Here is a 6,117-nt window from a genome sequence, read left to right on the forward strand (position 1 = left end):
AAATAGCTGTGAAAAGAAGAAAAGTGAAAAGCAAAGGAGAAAAGGAAAGATATAAGCATTTGAATGTAGAGTTCCAAAGAATAGCAAGAAGAGATAAGAAAGCCTTCCTCAGTGATCAGTGCGAAGAAATAGAGGAAAACAACAGAATGGGAAAGACTAGAGATCTCTTCAGGAAAATTAGAGATACCAAGGGAACATTTCATGCAAAGATGGGCTCAATAAAGGACAGAAATGGTATGGACCTAACAGAAGCAGAATATATTAAGAAGAGGTGGCAAGAATACACAAAAGAACTGCACAAAAAAGATCTTCATGACCAAGATAATCACGATGATGTGATCACTGACCTAGAGCCAGACATCCTGGAATGTGAAGTCAAGTGGGCCTTACAAAGCATCAAATATGAACAAAGCTAGTGGAGGTGATGGAATTCCAGTGGAGCTATTTCAAATCCTGAATGATGATGCTGTGAAAATGCTGCACTCAATATGCCAGCAAATTTGGAAAACTCAGCAGTGGCCACAGGACTGGAAAAGGTCAGTCTTCATCCCAATCCCAAAGAAAGGCAATGCCAAAGAATGCTCAAACTACTGCACAATTGCACTCATCTCACATGCTAGTAAAGTAATGCTCAAAATTCTCCAAGCCAGGCTTCAGCAATATGTGAACCGTGAACTTCCAGATGTTCAAGCTGGTTTTAGAAAAGGCAGAGGAACCAGAGATCAAATTGCCAACATCTGCGGGATCATCAAAAAAGCAAGAGAGTTCCAGAAAAACATCTATCTCTGCTTTATTGACTATGCCAAAGCCTTTGACTGTATGGGTCACAATACACTGTGGAAAATTCTGAAAGAGATGGGAGTACCAGACCACCTGACCTGCCTCTTGAGAAACCTATATGCAGGTCAGGAAGCAACAGTTAGAACTGGACATGGAACAACAGACTGGTTCCAAATAGGAAAAGGAGTAAGTCAAGGCTGTATATTGTCACCCTGCTTATTTAACTTCTATGCAGAGTACATCATGAGAAATGCTGGGCTGGAAGAAGCACAAGCTGGAATCAAGATTGTTGGGAGAAATATCAATAACCTCAGATATGCAGATGACACCACCCTTACGGCAGAAAGTGAAGAGGAACTAAAGAGCCTCTTGATGAAAGTGAAAGAGGAGAGTGAAAAAGTTGGCTTAAAGCTCAACATTCAGAAAACGAAGATCATGGCATACAGTCCCATCACTTCATGGGAAATAGATGGGAAACAGTGGAAACAGTGTCAGACTTTATGTTTTTGGGCTCTAAAATCACTGCAGATGATGATTGCAGCCATGAAATTAAAAGATGCTTACTCCTTGGAAGGAAAGTTATGACCAACCTAGATAGCATATTCAAAAGCAGAGACATTACTTTGCCAACAAAGGTCCGTCTAGTCAAGGCTATGGTTTTTCCAGTGCTCATGTATGGATGTGAGAGTTGGACTGTGAGGAAAGCTGAATGCTGAAGAATTGATGCTTTTGAACTGTGGTGTTGGAGAAGACTCCTGAGAGTCCCTTGGACTGCAAGGAGATCCAACCAGTCCATTCTGAAAGAGATCAGCCCTGGGATTTCTTTGGAAGGAATGATGCTAAAGCTGAAACTCCAGTACTTTGGCCACCTCATGCGAAGAGTTGACTCATTGGAAAAGACTCTGATGCTGGGAGGGATTGGGGGCAGGAGGAGAAGGGGACAACAGAGGATGAGATGGCTGGATGGCATCACCAACATGATGGACGTGAGTCTGAGTGAACTCCGGGAGTTGGAGATAGACAGGGAGGCATGGCATGCTGCAATTCATGGGGTTGCAAAGAGTCGCATACGACTGAGCAAGTGAACTGAACTGCTATGCTATTGGCCCTGGGGTGGCACCTGCTTAGAGGGCACAGTCTTTTTCAGATTATACACCAGTGCTGATTAGGTATATAGATGTTAAGATAACAAACTGATTGCCTTTTTAAAGTTTAAAAATATTAAATGTTTTCAGTGCTGATTCGGTATATCGATGAGAAGATAACAAACTGATTGCCTTTTTAAAGTTTAAAAACATTAAATGTTTTCAAAACATTGCTTTTTAGGGTGTTTTTTAGAAGTATTGTAAATTTAGTGCAGTGTCTTATACCTTCTGTATGTGAAAGGTATATAATAATAAATATGTTATTATATAACATATGACAGTAATATGCTAATAAATTGATAGTGAAATTTAACATCTGCCTTTTTATCTAGATTTGCTTTCTCAGTGTGCTAATAAATTGATATAATAGTTATATTATGATAATATAATATATAATAATAAGAATAATAACTTCCCTGGAGTGGCTCAGATGGTAAAGAATCTGCCTACAGTGTGGGAGACCTGGGTTGGGAAGATCCCCTGGAGTAGGAAATGGCAACCCACTCCAGTATTCTTGCCTGGAGAATTCCATGGACAGAGGAACCTGGTGGGCTACATGGGGTCACAGAGTCAGACACCACTGAGTGACTAACACTTTCACTGTGTGCCTTTACATTTTGTCTGCAATTCTTCCTTCCCTGAGGTTCACTATGGGTACTGTATTCTTCCTGCTCCATTGACTTTGGCTTCGGTCATATTATGTTTTGACCAATATAACATGGGCAGAAGTAAGAATGTGCCAGTTACAAGCTGAGCCTGAAAGAGGACTGGTGAGTTTCTGCCAGCTTTCTTGAGGCTCCTTCTTCCACCATGAGAGGAACATATTCCCCAGTAATTGTTGCTTTTTGATCTGAAACCAAGACATATTGAGCCAACCTGAACTTGACCCAGAGCTGAGTCCAGCCAAGTTCAGGCAAGTACCGCTGACTACAGCCAAATCACCTGAACAGAACCATGCATGTGAAATGGATGTCCATCTCTGTAAGTCATGGAAAATCTGGGATGGTTTGTTATGCGGCATTATCACAGTGACAGTAGATACCTACAGTGCCTGACTTTTTTTTAACAACGTCTCACAACCACTCTTTAAGATATGTGTTTCTATTTTACATAAAGGAAAATGAAGGTCCTGAGAGGTCCAATAACTTATTTAAGTTAAAAACTGTTATAACCACCAGTATTAACATTCAGGCCTGTTCCAGTCCAAAGCCTGACATGTTTCCATCTCCACCTCCCTTGTACAACTGACCCTTGAACAACACTGGTTTGAGCTGTGCAGGTCAACTTATACATGGATTTATTTAAATTAATATATTAGAAAAAATTTTTGAGATTTGTGACAATTTGAAAAGACTCATAGATGAACCATATACCCTAGAAATATTGAAATGATTAAGAAAAATTTAGGTATGTCATGAATGCATAAAATATACTAGTCTAATCTTACATAGGTAAAAGGTGAGTGGTATTTAATGTAAAATTAATGTGTTAGTTTTCTTACTGTTTTATAACTTTGCTTTCAAAGAATTGCATATATGACATACATGTCATATATATAATGTACATATGTATAATATAACTCTCTTGTAATTAGAGAAACTTCATATCACTCTATCGTCACAAGTCAGTGGTTTTTCAAAAAAGTCACAGTTTTCAACACTGTAATACCGTATGCCATAAAATTTTTATTACAATAAATTCATTAGTGTACAGGCTAGGCTACTGTGAAGCTATTGTATCGATTACACCAGACTACCATAAAGCAATCATATTGCTTCTTCTTTGTTATCAATACATGACTCATTATACCAGTAAATAAATCTGAATTTTTTCACATTATCTTTTCATTTTTGACGTCTAGCATTAGTAATATGCATACATAACATCTACAGTGTTTTGAATAAGACAATATTGATGTAGATATTGACAGACAATTCATCTTGTAAACAGATGATATAGATGTACACTATCAATAAAAACAGAACTGTAAATGTATTTTAAGTTTCTCTTTATAACATCTTTTCTCTAACTTACTTTATTGTAAGAATACACTGTATATAATACATTTTTGTTGTTATTGTTGCTTTAGTTGAGTCCCACTCTTTTTGACCCCATGGACTGCAGTCTGCCAGGCTCTTCTGTCCATGGGATTTCTCAGGCAAGAGTACTGGAGAGAGTTGCCATTTCTTCTTCCAGGGGATCTTCCTGACCCAGGGATCAAAGCTGTGTCTTCTGCAAGTCTCTTGCATTGCAGGTGGATTCTTTACCACTGAGTCAGTGGGTGAAGTTGTCTTGCAAGGTTATATAGTACATATACAAAATACGTGTTAATGGACTGTTTATATTACCAGTAAGTCTTCTGGTTAACAGTAGGCTATTACTAGTTACTTTGGGTAAGTCAAAACCTGCACGTGGATTTTCAGCTGCATAGGAGGTTGGTACCCATAGCCCCCATACTGTTCAAGGGTCAACTGTATTGTATCCAGAATACTGATGTTATCTTGCCCCTAGAGTTCCTTAACTAGCAAAAATGACACAACTATGACCAGTAAGTTTGAGTCCCACTTACAAACGCAGGGAGAGGCACTAATGGGTTTTTGTTTTGCAGGACTGAGTTCAAAGGGTCCTTCTGCTCAACTGTCAGTCCCACACGGCATCCTATTAATATTAAACAGAATCCATCCTTCCCCTTCTTTTCTATCCACGCCAAACTTCTTGTTATTTGAAGTCATATTTAGCAGAAATAGCAAATCCCTGTTTCTCCAGACTGACGTGATCTGAGATTGAGGTAGAGTTTAATTTGGTATCTTTGTTGTCAGTACAGTGAGCCAGAACCTGAATCAGATCATTGACCCGAAGGATGCCTTCTCTCTTCGATAGCACTTTGGGGAAGCAAACAAAAACAAAACCTTTGATGTATTGTTAAATGAAAAAAAGCAAGGTGTAGAACAATGTGTATTGAACGTTATTATTTGTTGTATTTAAGACAGATATCCATATATGAATGTTTGTATCTATATAGGATGTCTCTGGAAGAATGCTCTAGAAACTGTTAATAAAGATTATCTCTGGTAAGGGAACTGATGGCTGGGACTGGGGTGGAAGCTGGGGCAAGGCTGGGGGAAGGGTGCAAGAAAAAATTAATTATTTTTCACTGACTACTCCTTTAAAGCTTTATCAATGGGTGTGCATGTTCCAACTACCCCTCAAAATAAAGATTAAATTTCTTAAAGGAGAAAAGTGTACTTCCTCTGGCCTAGCCCCTCATTTCACCGCAATCAGACTGCGTCTCTCAGGACTCTATACCTCTGATTTTGAACAGACTTGGGAGGAGGAGCTGGCACAAGAGGAGGCGGACCTTCAGGCACATTTCCTTCCCTCCATAGATGAGGCCCCCCCATCAACATCTTCGGAGTCTCCACGGACAAAAAAGACAAAATGAAGGGGCAGGAACCAGAGTCTGTTGCTTTCCACAAGAGAAAGTGATCAGCTGTTTTCTTTAAAACAGAACAACAACAAAAATCCTCTAATCTCACTCGGAGTTACATTATGAACGTTGCAAGAATCAGTGCAGAGAGTTCCACCTGCCAGCCAAGGATGTGTTTCTGTTAAATTTTAATCACAACACTAGAGTTTATTAATTGTTTCAACAAACAGACATCTACGTCCATTCATTTAAAAAAAAAAAAAAAAAAGGAGGGGGGACAGGGTAAATAAATCAACCTTCACATCGCGTTCTTCTGCAAACACCAGCTGCACCGGAACAGGAAGGCAGCCTGTGAGCAGACTCCCACTGCCGCCCTTGCGGGGCTGTCCGCGCATGCGCCCGGAGCCTGTTGCTGTGTCCTACGGCCCACAGGAAAGAACCTCAGCGGAAAGCAAGAAGGCAGAACAATTGTGTGAACCTACCTCCCCTTCTTACCCTCCAAACATCTGGCTCCTGCGTGTGTCACCTCTTTGATTCAAACCTGCCCTGGGATTATTGATAAAATCTCCATCTGGGATTGGAAGGGCGGGCTAGTGGTGGTGGTGGTGGGCCAACTACTTCTTCATTAAAGAACAATTAGTATAGGTTCACTTTTTGAAGCAGGTTGGTTATAAACTGTGTTTTTGAAATTGTCCAACTAACTCTTTGCCAACTTTTATGGAGAGACTGAAACAAAAGCTGGAAGCAAAGAGATAGTAAGAAAAG

At 39.8% G+C, this 6,117-nt stretch overlaps 1 pseudogene; it reads right to left on the minus strand.

Annotated features, from left to right (window-relative positions):
• The window catches only part of LOC102399874, an 83,471-nt pseudogene extending 77,724 nt beyond the window's left edge, over positions 1-5,747 (minus strand).
• Positions 5,748-6,117: the final 370 nt, after the last annotated feature.

This window comes from Bubalus bubalis, chromosome 7 (genome assembly GCF_019923935.1).
Source record: "Bubalus bubalis isolate 160015118507 breed Murrah chromosome 7, NDDB_SH_1, whole genome shotgun sequence".
Lineage (NCBI taxonomy): Eukaryota > Metazoa > Chordata > Mammalia > Artiodactyla > Bovidae > Bubalus > Bubalus bubalis.